The sequence below is a fragment of the Hyla sarda genome, unplaced genomic scaffold, assembly GCF_029499605.1.
Source record: "Hyla sarda isolate aHylSar1 unplaced genomic scaffold, aHylSar1.hap1 scaffold_1111, whole genome shotgun sequence".
NCBI lineage: Eukaryota > Metazoa > Chordata > Amphibia > Anura > Hylidae > Hyla > Hyla sarda.
The window spans coordinates 41,320-53,589 of NW_026607732.1; the positions used below are offsets into that span (position 1 = coordinate 41,320).

General features: G+C 42.6%; 2 non-coding genes and 1 pseudogene across 2 annotated transcripts; all 3 read left to right on the forward strand.

The window, feature by feature from the left end:
• The first annotated feature begins 1,298 nt into the window (after positions 1–1,298).
• On the forward strand, positions 1,299–1,489 carry LOC130301119 (U2 spliceosomal RNA). The gene has a single exon (XR_008851814.1). It is a non-coding gene; the product is annotated as a U2 spliceosomal RNA (small nuclear RNA).
• A 2,081-nt stretch (positions 1,490–3,570) lies between these two features.
• LOC130301113 (U2 spliceosomal RNA) lies at positions 3,571–3,761 on the forward strand. Its single transcript, XR_008851809.1, has one exon. It is a non-coding gene; the product is annotated as a U2 spliceosomal RNA (small nuclear RNA).
• A 6,795-nt stretch (positions 3,762–10,556) lies between these two features.
• On the forward strand, positions 10,557–10,732 carry LOC130301134 (U2 spliceosomal RNA; annotated as a pseudogene).
• Positions 10,733–12,270: the final 1,538 nt, after the last annotated feature.

Here is a 12,270-nt window from a genome sequence, read left to right on the forward strand (position 1 = left end):
TTTATGTATTCAGCACCTATGTATAATGTTGTAAAAATGCTCTAGAAGCTAAAGTCGCAGAAATGTCACACATATTTGGCCTGCAACTTTCTGTGCGACAAATTCAGACAGGAAAAATCAGTATAAATCCTTAGAAAATTATCCCCCAGTGTCTCCATCTGCTGGCGGTATTGATTAAGCATTGCTGCACTGATGGGGTATGCATTAGACGAAAAAAAAGAAGAAAAAGAAGAATAATACGCCCAGAAAAGAGGCGAAAAGGAGAAAAACGTAAAAAAACGTGAAAAAAAAGTAAGAGGAAGAGAAGGGAAAAAAAGGTGGAAATGGGTTTAAAAGTGATTTCGGCGGAGAAATATATATATATATATATATATATATATATATATATATATATATATATATATAAATATATATATATATATATACGCGCACACACACACATATATATAAACGTATTCTCCGTTGAGATATTGCAGCCGCTGCTGTGTCCAGGCCCAGGAGCCTTAGCACTGTGCTGTGATGTCACTCAATACCACTGACATCACTAGGTGTAAACAACATCTCTCCTTTGCTGTGTATGTGACTATGGAGCTGTTTGGTGATGTCGTCTATTATGGCCTTCATAGAAGCAACAGGAGATTGTTGCATCCATCTAGAACCCTCAGAACTACAGTGCTATGATGTCACTCACTTCCACAGGCCTTGCAGAGTGTAAACAACAACAACCCAGCTTTGTTGTGTATGTAACCATAGGGATTTGTGATGTCACCTAGAACCTTCACAGCAGCGACAGCTTTATGAGGAGCATCAGCACTGCTCTGCCTGAGCAGAACCATCACCGCCATAGGTTGTCAAATAACCCGGGTTTAACCCACACAGGTAAGTCCAATGGGGTGCAGGCATGTCCTCTATGCTTACAGCTTCCCGTGGGTGTTGGTTTGATACCGTTTGGGGACAGCCAAGGAGGCATCTGCAGGCAACAAAGGTAGGTGTGTGCTTGTGTGTGTGTTTCCTATGCAGATCCTAAGCCCAGTGTCACATGCAAGTAGGAGGAGTAAGAAGGGTTCCTGGCAAATCCGGGTTATGGATTGCATTTAAAAAGGCCCCGTGGGAGTGCAATGGGCCCCTGTCTTGCTGCTTAGCAATAATGGTATGGGTTTAGGTTCTGCTGTGTGTACTGGTGGTTGACTGCCCCCCAGCCCAGAGTGTGCATGGAAAATTGTCTGGCAGCCTCCCTGACAGCAAGCAGTGATAGTGCCCATGAAGGGCACCTTGTTGGGCCCGCCCCTTTCACGGTTATCGCTTCTCGGCCTTTTGGCTAAGATCAAGTGTAGTATCTGTTCTTATCAGTTTAATATCTGATACGTCCCCTATCTGGGGACCATATATTAAATGGATTTTTGAGAACGGGGGCCGATTTCGAAGCTTGCTTCCGTCGCCCTATGCATTGACCCGATATGGCAGTATCTTCGGGTACAGTGCACCACCCCCTTACAGGGTTAAAAAGAAAGATTCCTACTTTCATTGCTACCTGCTTGCTGGCTAGCCAGCTAGCCAGCCCTGTGGGCCTTGCTGCTGCTGCAGCCAAAAAACAAAAGGTGGTGCTGCTGCTGCTTCTGCTGCTTCTGCTTCTGCTTGTGTCTGGCCGCTGTTGGAGCGTCCAGGCACAGGACTTCTGCTGCTGCTGACTAAATGGCCTCCTTAATTGGATCATTTGAGTAGCCAGCACACCTGTGCAGGTAGGGCATGACATGATAGGCAGCTGCCTTGATAGCGGGTGGGTGCTGAATGTTCCTAATTGACAAAATAAGATTAATGCTTATGAAGAAATATAAAATCTCATCCCTTCCCCAATATCGCGCCACACCCCTACCCCTTAATTCCCTGGTTGAACTTGATGGACATATGTCTTTTTTCGACCGTACTAACTATGTAACTATGTAACATAACATGGGGGGGGGGGGGGGGTCTCCTGGCTGTTCACACAGGTGTGTCATTGCTGTACATTGACCATGCATTGCTTCTGTGGTATTGCAAAGGCAAAGACAAATGCTTCCAGCCATCCATTGCACTAATGGATTGGTCATCAGCTGGCTGTCTATGTCCCGCATCAATATAGACCAAAGTACAGAGGGTTAGGCTATGCTATTGTGCACCTACCTGATGCATCAGAAGGTGCGAGGCCCTTGCTAAATTCTGTGCACAGACTTTGAGATCTATACTTTAGACTGTATCTAAACCTGCTCCAACATGGACTGACATTCTGGCCTACTTTCAGCCGATGCGACTTGTCTGTCGCTGAACAGTCGCTTTTTATGTATTCAGCACCTATGTATAATGTTGTAAAAATGCTCTAGAAGCTAAAGTCGCAGAAATGTCACACATATTTGGCCTGCAACTTTCTGTGCGACAAATTCAGACAGGAAAAATCAGTATAAATCCTTAGAAAATTATCCCCCAGTGTCTCCATCTGCTGGCGGTATTGAATAAGCATTGCTGCACTGATGGGGTATGCATTAGACGAAAAAAAAGAAGAAAAAGAAGAATAATACGCCCAGAAAAGAGGCGAAAAGGAGAAAAACGTAAAAAAACGTGAAAAAAAAGTAAGAGGAAGAGAAGGGAAAAAAAGGTGGAAATGGGTTTAAAAGTGATTTCGGCGGAGAAATATATATATATATATATATATATATATATATACGCGCACACAAACACATATATATAAACGTATTCTCCGTTGAGATATTGCAGCCGCTGCTGTGTCCAGGCCCAGGAGCCTTAGCACTGTGCTGTGATGTCACTCAATACCACTGACATCACTAGGTGTAAACAACATCTCTCCTTTGCTGTGTATGTGACTATGGAGCTGTTTGGTGATGTCGTCTATTATGGCCTTCATAGAAGCAACAGGAGATTGTTGCATCCATCTAGAACCCTCAGAACTACAGTGCTATGATGTCACTCACTTCCACAGGCCTTGCAGAGTGTAAACAACAACAACCCAGCTTTGTTGTGTATGTAACCATAGGGATTTGTGATGTCACCTAGAACCTTCACAGCAGCGACAGCTTTATGAGGAGCATCAGCACTGCTCTGCCTGAGCAGAACCATCACCGCCATAGGTTGTCAAATAACCCGGGTTTAACCCACACAGGTAAGTCCAATGGGGTGCAGGCATGTCCTCTATGCTTACAGCTTCCCGTGGGTGTTGGTTTGATACCGTTTGGGGACAGCCAAGGAGGCATCTGCAGGCAACAAAGGTAGGTGTGTGCTTGTGTGTGTGTTTCCTATGCAGATCCTAAGCCCAGTGTCACATGCAAGTAGGAGGAGTAAGAAGGGTTCCTGGCAAATCCGGGTTATGGATTGCATTTAAAAAGGCCCCGTGGGAGTGCAATGGGCCCCTGTCTTGCTGCTTAGCAATAATGGTATGGGTTTAGGTTCTGCTGTGTGTACTGGTGGTTGACTGCCCCCCAGCCCAGAGTGTGCATGGAAAATTGTCTGGCAGCCTCCCTGACAGCAAGCAGTGATAGTGCCCATGAAGGGCACCTTGTTGGGCCCGCCCCTTTCACGGTTATCGCTTCTCGGCCTTTTGGCTAAGATCAAGTGTAGTATCTGTTCTTATCAGTTTAATATCTGATACGTCCCCTATCTGGGGACCATATATTAAATGGATTTTTGAGAACGGGGGCTGATTTCGAAGCTTGCTTCCGTCGCCCTATGCATTGACCCGATATGGCAGTATCTTCGGGTACAGTGCACCACCCCCTTACAGGGTTAAAAAGAAAGATTCCTACTTTCATTGCTACCTGCTTGCTGGCTAGCCAGCTAGCCAGCCCCGTGGGCCTTGCTGCTGCTGCAGCCAAAAAACAAAAGGTGGTGCTGCTGCTGCTTCTGCTGCTTCTGCTTCTGCTTGTGTCTGGCCGCTGTTGGAGCGTCCAGGCACAGGACTTCTGCTGCTGCTGACTAAATGGCCTCCTTAATTGGATCATTTGAGTAGCCAGCACACCTGTGCAGGTAGGGCATGACATGATAGGCAGCTGCCTTGATAGCGGGTGGGTGCTGAATGTTCCTAATTGACAAAATAAGATTAATGCTTATGAAGAAATATAAAATCTCATCCCTTCCCCAATATCGCGCCACACCCCTACCCCTTAATTCCCTGGTTGAACTTGATGGACATATGTCTTTTTTCGACCGTACTAACTATGTAACTATGTAACATAACATGGGGGGGGGGGGGGGTCTCCTGGCTGTTCACACAGGTGTGTCATTGCTGTACATTGACCATGCATTGCTTCTGTGGTATTGCAAAGGCAAAGACAAATGCTTCCAGCCATCCATTGCACTAATGGATTGGTCATCAGCTGGTTGTCTATGTCCCGCATCAATATAGACCAAAGTACAGAGGGTTAGGCTATGCTATTGTGCACCTACCTGATGCATCAGAAGGTGCGAGGCCCTTGCTAAATTCTGTGCACAGACTTTGAGATCTATACTTTAGACTGTATCTAAACCTGCTCCAACATGGACTGACATTCTGGCCTACTTTCAGCCGATGCGACTTGTCTGTCGCTGAACAGTCGCTTTTTATGTATTCAGCACCTATGTATAATGTTGTAAAAATGCTCTAGAAGCTAAAGTCGCAGAAATGTCACACATATTTGGCCTGCAACTTTCTGTGCGACAAATTCAGACAGGAAAAATCAGTATAAATCCTTAGAAAATTATCCCCCAGTGTCTCCATCTGCTGGCGGTATTGAATAAGCATTGCTGCACTGATGGGGTATGCATTAGACGAAAAAAAAGAAGAAAAAGAAGAATAATACGCCCAGAAAAGAGGCGAAAAGGAGAAAAACGTAAAAAAACGTGAAAAAAAGTAAGAGGAAGAGAAGGGAAAAAAAGGTGGAAATGGGTTTAAAAGTGATTTCGGCGGAGAAATATATATATATATATATATATATATATATATATATACGCGCACACACACACATATATATAAACGTATTCTCCGTTGAGATATTGCAGCCGCTGCTGTGTCCAGGCCCAGGAGCCTTAGCACTGTGCTGTGATGTCACTCAATACCACTGACATCACTAGGTGTAAACAACATCTCTCCTTTGCTGTGTATGTGACTATGGAGCTGTTTGGTGATGTCGTCTATTATGGCCTTCATAGAAGCAACAGGAGATTGTTGCATCCATCTAGAACCCTCAGAACTACAGTGCTATGATGTCACTCACTTCCACAGGCCTTGCAGAGTGTAAACAACAACAACCCAGCTTTGTTGTGTATGTAACCATAGGGATTTGTGATGTCACCTAGAACCTTCACAGCAGCGACAGCTTTATGAGGAGCATCAGCACTGCTCTGCCTGAGCAGAACCATCACCGCCATAGGTTGTCAAATAACCCGGGTTTAACCCACACAGGTAAGTCCAATGGGGTGCAGGCATGTCCTCTATGCTTACAGCTTCCCGTGGGTGTTGGTTTGATACCGTTTGGGGACAGCCAAGGAGGCATCTGCAGGCAACAAAGGTAGGTGTGTGCTTGTGTGTGTGTTTCCTATGCAGATCCTAAGCCCAGTGTCACATGCAAGTAGGAGGAGTAAGAAGGGTTCCTGGCAAATCCGGGTTATGGATTGCATTTAAAAAGGCCCCGTGGGAGTGCAATGGGCCCCTGTCTTGCTGCTTAGCAATAATGGTATGGGTTTAGGTTCTGCTGTGTGTACTGGTGGTTGACTGCCCCCCAGCCCAGAGTGTGCATGGAAAATTGTCTGGCAGCCTCCCTGACAGCAAGCAGTGATAGTGCCCATGAAGGGCACCTTGTTGGGCCCGCCCCTTTCACGGTTATCGCTTCTCGGCCTTTTGGCTAGATCAAGTGTCTGGTCAGGAGGATCCTGGGAGTTTGTCCTACCTTTTCCAAGGGGGGCTGCTACGAGGAACCGAAAAGGCGATCGACAAGATGGGTGTTCGCATCCGTTACCTTACATCCGGTGAAACGCGGATTCGTTTTTCCTTTCGCTTTGATGTTGATGAAGACAAGCAAGAACTCGTCCAACTTTCTTATTTTGTGAAAGAAACTCTCTACAAGCTTCTTGGGGTGAAGAAAGAGAACATCGTCTGTCTCAGAGATCCTCGGAAGGGCAGCTTCATCCTAACTCTGGACTCTGCTTATGCATGCCAGAATCTTTTTGAGAAGCTGAAAAGCAATCAAGACCTTGCTGAGCTTGATGGGATCACGGTCACAGTGTTGTATACTGGAGGCGATATTCCTCTAGTTGTGTGTATGCACAATCCCTTTGTGACTGTGTCCCATATTGAGCTCTTTTTGGGGAAATACTGCAGTTCTGTTAAGTATTCCCATAAGGTGATGAATTCAGAAGACCTATGGACGGGGAAACATAAGTTTTTTGTGAAAATGAAGGAGGATGCTACTGGCATTGGAGGGTTGTGTCATCCACCCTCCAACTTTTCTATCGGTCGGGATAAGGGCTATTTGTTTTATCCCGAGATGCCTACTTTTTGTAGGAAATGTAAGAAATTCGGACATACTATGGAAGTTTGCACGGACACTACAGTTCGCTGTGGTCGGTGCAATCAAGAAGGCCATGTTTCTAAGGACTGTGCTAAAATCGTCTGCAACATTTGTGGTGAAGAAGGCCATGCCTTTAAAGATTGCAGTCTCCGTTCCAGTGTAGCTAGATCGTGGGCTGACCGTGTAGCGGGGAGAGTGGGTGTAGTGCAAGCTGAAGTACCACCTGCGAAAGCACCCCAGCGGTCTGAGGCGCCTTCAGAAAAGCCGGCTGTAACTTCTCATGTCGTGGCGGAGCTTATGGACCTTTCTGCTGTGCCTGAGACAGAGGGGAGACCTTCTGTGGAGGGTTCTGGTGGTGGAGGGTCACTAGTGAGCAGTGAAGCCATGGAGGTTGGCGTGAAGGAGATCAAGCGGAAGAAGGAACTTGGAGATGAGCCACAACTTGGCATTAAACGGCCTGTCAAAAAAAGCTCAGACGAATGTGAGGACAGTCAACATGCATGGAGGCCTTCTATAAGATCAGCGTCCGATCCAAAAAATATCAAAGAGTTCGAAAGCCCGGAGTCACCTGTGGGTTTCATATCGGACTCAAACTCCAGTAGCGAATAGCTTCCTTAAAGTGCTCCTCTCTTAATGTGAGAGGTCTAAAGAGCCCTACGAGAAGGGCTGCTTTGTTTAGTTTTTTAGAGACCTTGGACTGTTCTCTGTTCTTTTTACAAGAATGTGGAATTGAACATAGTCCAAATTATGAGGACCTTTGTCGTAGCTGGACTTTGGGACCATCGGTCTGGTCGGGTGACAATCTGAACAGATCTTCAGGTGTTGGGATCTTGTTTAGAGGTTCAGATGTACAAGTTTTGTCCTTCTTAGAAATTATACCTGGTAGAGCGCTATTAGTTAATATTAAGTACAATGGCTCAGAGATTAAGCTTTTTAACATCTATGCTTCTCCTGAAAAAAATGAGAGAGCCGACTTGATTAATGATATTCAGGCTTTTATCCCAGGTTCAACACCTATTTTAATGGCTGGAGATTTTAATTGTTGTATGAGTGGTGATCATCGTGAGAGTGGAAGTGTGCATGTCAGAGTGGATAAAACAGAGAAACAGATTAAGAGTATGACTGAGGATTTTAACTTTACCGATGTCTGGAGGAGAAAATACCCAGACGACCCTGGTTACACATGGGAAAATAATGTCTGCAAATCCAGGATTGATTTTATTTTTTTATCGGAAAGTTTTAATCTAGTTGAGGTTTCTCTTTTATCGAATATTTTCTCTGATCATAAGTTATTACATGCACATGTCACTTTACCTGGCCTAGAGAAAGGCAGAGGCGTTTGGAAGCTCAACACTACTTTATTAGAGGACATGAAAACAAAAAATGATTTTATTGCTGCTTATAACAAATGGAGATTGCGTCAATCCCAATATAAAAATATTTTGGATTGGTGGGAGGATGTTAAAAAGTGGACTAAACTGTTTTTTATCCGTGTGGGCATCCAAAAGGCTAAGGAGAAAAAGTTATGGTTTAAAATGTTAAACACTAAAATCCAAACATATTATAAACTAAAGCAAGCCGGGCTTGAGATGGATGATGTTATTGCTCAGACAAAGAATGAAATAAAAAATGCCATTAGTCAAAAAGGAAAAGAAATGATTTTTAACAGCAAGGTGCAATGTCTGGAGAATGATGAAAAGTGTTCGAGATTCTTTTTTAAGAAGGTGGTGGGAAAGAAAGAAATGATATCTGTAATAGAAGGGAAGATAACTAATGAAGAGATGTTGCGAGAAGCACAAGTATTTTATCAGGAGCTTTTTAATAAAAAAGATATTGATATTTCCTTTACTAATGATGTTTTAGATACCTTGGATTCAAAACTTGACAAAACTGACCAAGAGAGCCTTTGTGATGAAATCTTTTTACCTGAACTTTTAAGCACTTTTAAGAGTTTTTTAAATGGTAAAACACCTGGTTCGGATGGGTTGCCAGTTGAATTTTATCTGTGTTTTTGGTCCATTTTAAAAGATGATCTTTTAGGTATTTTTAACTGTGCTTTTAAATCTGAGATTTTACCTGCGTCCTGGAGAGATGGTGTTGTTACTCTGATTTTTAAAAAAGGAGACATCTCTAAATTAGAAAATTGGAGGCCTATTACCCTGCTAAATACAGACTATAAGGTTTTAGCAAAAATTTTAGCAAATAGGCTCAAGCAGGTAATTTCTAAGGTTATACACAGTGACCAAGTATGCGGAGTACCTGGAAGGAAAATAAGTGATCATCTAAACCTTGTAAAAGATGTTTTATGGTATCAGAAACAATGTGATCAGAAATTGGCAATTTTATCCTTGGATTTTCAAAAGGCTTATGACCGTGTTTCTCATGATTTTTTATGGTTGGTTTTAAAGAAAATGAATTTTCCTGATTTTATTGTTGGAAAAATTGCACTTTTATATAAAAACTGTTTTAGTCGTATTTTAATTAACGGTTTTTTATCCCAAGAGGTATGTTTACAGTCTGGGGTGAAACAGGGGTGCCCCCTATCACCCATTCTTTTCATATGTGCAATAGAACCTCTGTTGAATGTTTTGAGAAAAGATAAGCTCATTAGAGGAGTGCCAATCCCTGGAAGTGGAGGACAGAGCGTAAAGACGATAGCATACATGGATGATGTTAATATTCTATGTCCAGATGAACCATCCCTGAAACGTGCTATCAGACAGACAGAATTTTTTTGTGAGGGCTCTGGCTTCAAATTAAATAAAAATAAATGTGATTGCTTTGCAATAGGGAATTGGGGCAATACGGAGGTGAATGTGCAATATGATAAAATCAAAATCTTGGGTGTCATCTTTGACAATGAAAATAATGGAGAGGAAAGCTGGTCCATCGTCAAAGAGAAAGTGCAAAAGAAAATAAGTTTTTGGAAAATGAGGAAATTAACAATAGAAGGAAAAGTACTGATAATGAAAGCTTTGTTGCTACCTATCATGCTATATTTAAGCTTGGTTTTCCCACCGAGTGAACGCACCTTAAAGTTTTTAAACAAGATTTGCTTTCATTTTTTATGGGGGTCTAAAATGGATAAACTCAGGAGAGATGTAATGATGAAGACAAAGAAATTGGGGGGTAAGGATGTGCCTGATTTAAAAAGGTTTTTATATATTCACTTTTTTTCTATGTGTTTTAATGGCTTGCAAAGAAACTGTTATTGGTCTTATTTTTTAAAATATGCTGCAGGTCACATTTTTAGAAAAAGAAAGTGGATAACCTTACCTTTAACGTCCCCAATCTTATTTATTCCCCCAGCGCACTATGTGGTTTTAGAAAAGATTATTCGTATTTATGGCATTGCTAATTTTAGTCAAGAAATTTGTAGTAATGCACGAAAATTAGTTCCTGAAATCAGGAAGATAGAACAGATTTGCTTAATATCTAATTATTCCACTGAGAAATCTCTAAGAGTTTGGAGGATGGTGAATATGGGATTCTTATCTAATGACTTAAAAGATCTGGCCTGGCAGATAGCACATCAATGTTTGCCTACCAGAGAATTCCAACACAGAAGAGGATTGTGTCGTAGTGCAAAGTGCCCGAGAATGGGGTGTCCTAGTGAGGAAACAGTTTTACACCTTTTTTGGAACTGTTTTTACGCCCAAGAGATATGGCATTTGATAGGACCCTTACTAAAATTCATTTCTGATCTTAATTTTTTAAATCATGAAGTTATTTTATATGGATTTTATAATGTTTTATCTGTGGAAAAGTCTCGGGTTTTGTGGATTAGTATAAATTGTATTAAAATTGCACTATGGAAGACGAGGAATATTCTTCTTTTTAAAAGAGACACTATTACCTCTAAAGATTGTGTTCGCCTAGCTCTTAGTGAGATGTATGTTTTCTATTTATTGGATAAAAAAAGATTAGGTCACAAAGTGGCTAAAAGTCTTTGGAATCTACATCTGTGGAATATGCTTTTAGCAGACTAAGTATAATCTGGACTGCGTAAGGTCTTTTAGTCTAAGAATATTATATCTAAAAGTAAAAAATCTGTTCTTATCAGTTTAATATCTGATACGTCCCCTATCTGGGGACCATATATTAAATGGATTTTTGAGAACGGGGGCCGATTTCGAAGCTTGCTTCCGTCGCCCTATGCATTGACCCGATATGGCAGTATCTTCGGGTACAGTGCACCACCCCCTTACAGGGTTAAAAAGAAAGATTCCTTCTTTCATTGCTACCTGCTTGCTGGCTAGCCAGCTAGCCAGCCCTGTGGGCCTTGCTGCTGCTGCAGCCAAAAAACAAAAGGTGGTGCTGCTGCTGCTTCTGCTGCTTCTGCTTCTGCTTGTGTCTGGCCGCTGTTGGAGCGTCCAGGCACAGGACTTCTGCTGCTGCTGACTAAATGGCCTCCTTAATTGGATCATTTGAGTAGCCAGCACACCTGTGCAGGTAGGGCATGACATGATAGGCAGCTGCCTTGATAGCGGGTGGGTGCTGAATGTTCCTAATTGACAAAATAAGATTAATGCTTATGAAGAAATATAAAATCTCATCCCTTCCCCAATATCGCGCCACACCCCTACCCCTTAATTCCCTGGTTGAACTTGATGGACATATGTCTTTTTTCGACCGTACTAACTATGTAACTATGTAACATAACATGGGGGGGGGGTCTCCTGGCTGTTCACACAGGTGTGTCATTGCTGTACATTGACCATGCATTGCTTCTGTGGTATTGCAAAGGCAAAGACAAATGCTTCCAGCCATCCATTGCACTAATGGATTGGTCATCAGCTGGCTGTCTATGTCCCGCATCAATATAGACCAAAGTACAGAGGGTTAGGCTATGCTATTGTGCACCTACCTGATGCATCAGAAGGTGCGAGGCCCTTGCTAAATTCTGTGCACAGACTTTGAGATCTATACTTTAGACTGTATCTAAACCTGCTCCAACATGGACTGACATTCTGGCCTACTTTCAGCCGATGCGACTTGTCTGTCGCTGAACAGTCGCTTTTTATGTATTCAGCACCTATGTATAATGTTGTAAAAATGCTCTAGAAGCTAAAGTCGCAGAAATGTCACACATATTTGGCCTGCAACTTTCTGTGCGACAAATTCAGACAGGAAAAATCAGTATAAATCCTTAGAAAATTATCCCCCAGTGTCTCCATCTGCTGGCGGTATTGAATAAGCATTGCTGCACTGATGGGGTATGCATTAGACGAAAAAAAAGAAGAAAAAGAAGAATAATACGCCCAGAAAAGAGGCGAAAAGGAGAAAAACGTAAAAAAACGTGAAAAAAAAGTAAGAGGAAGAGAAGGGAAAAAAAGGTGGAAATGGGTTTAAAAGTGATTTCGGCGGAGAAATATATATATATATATATATATATATATATATATATACGCGCACACACACACATATATATAAACGTATTCTCCGTTGAGATATTGCAGCCGCTGCTGTGTCCAGGCCCAGGAGCCTTAGCACTGTGCTGTGATGTCACTCAATACCACTGACATCACTAGGTGTAAACAACATCTCTCCTTTGCTGTGTATGTGACTATGGAGCTGTTTGGTGATGTCGTCTATTATGGCCTTCATAGAAGCAACAGGAGATTGTTGCATCCATTTAGAACCCTCAGAACTACAGTGCTATGATGTCACTCACTTCCACAGGCCTTGCAGAGTGTAAACAACAACAACCCAGCTTTGTTGTGTATGTAACCATAGGGAT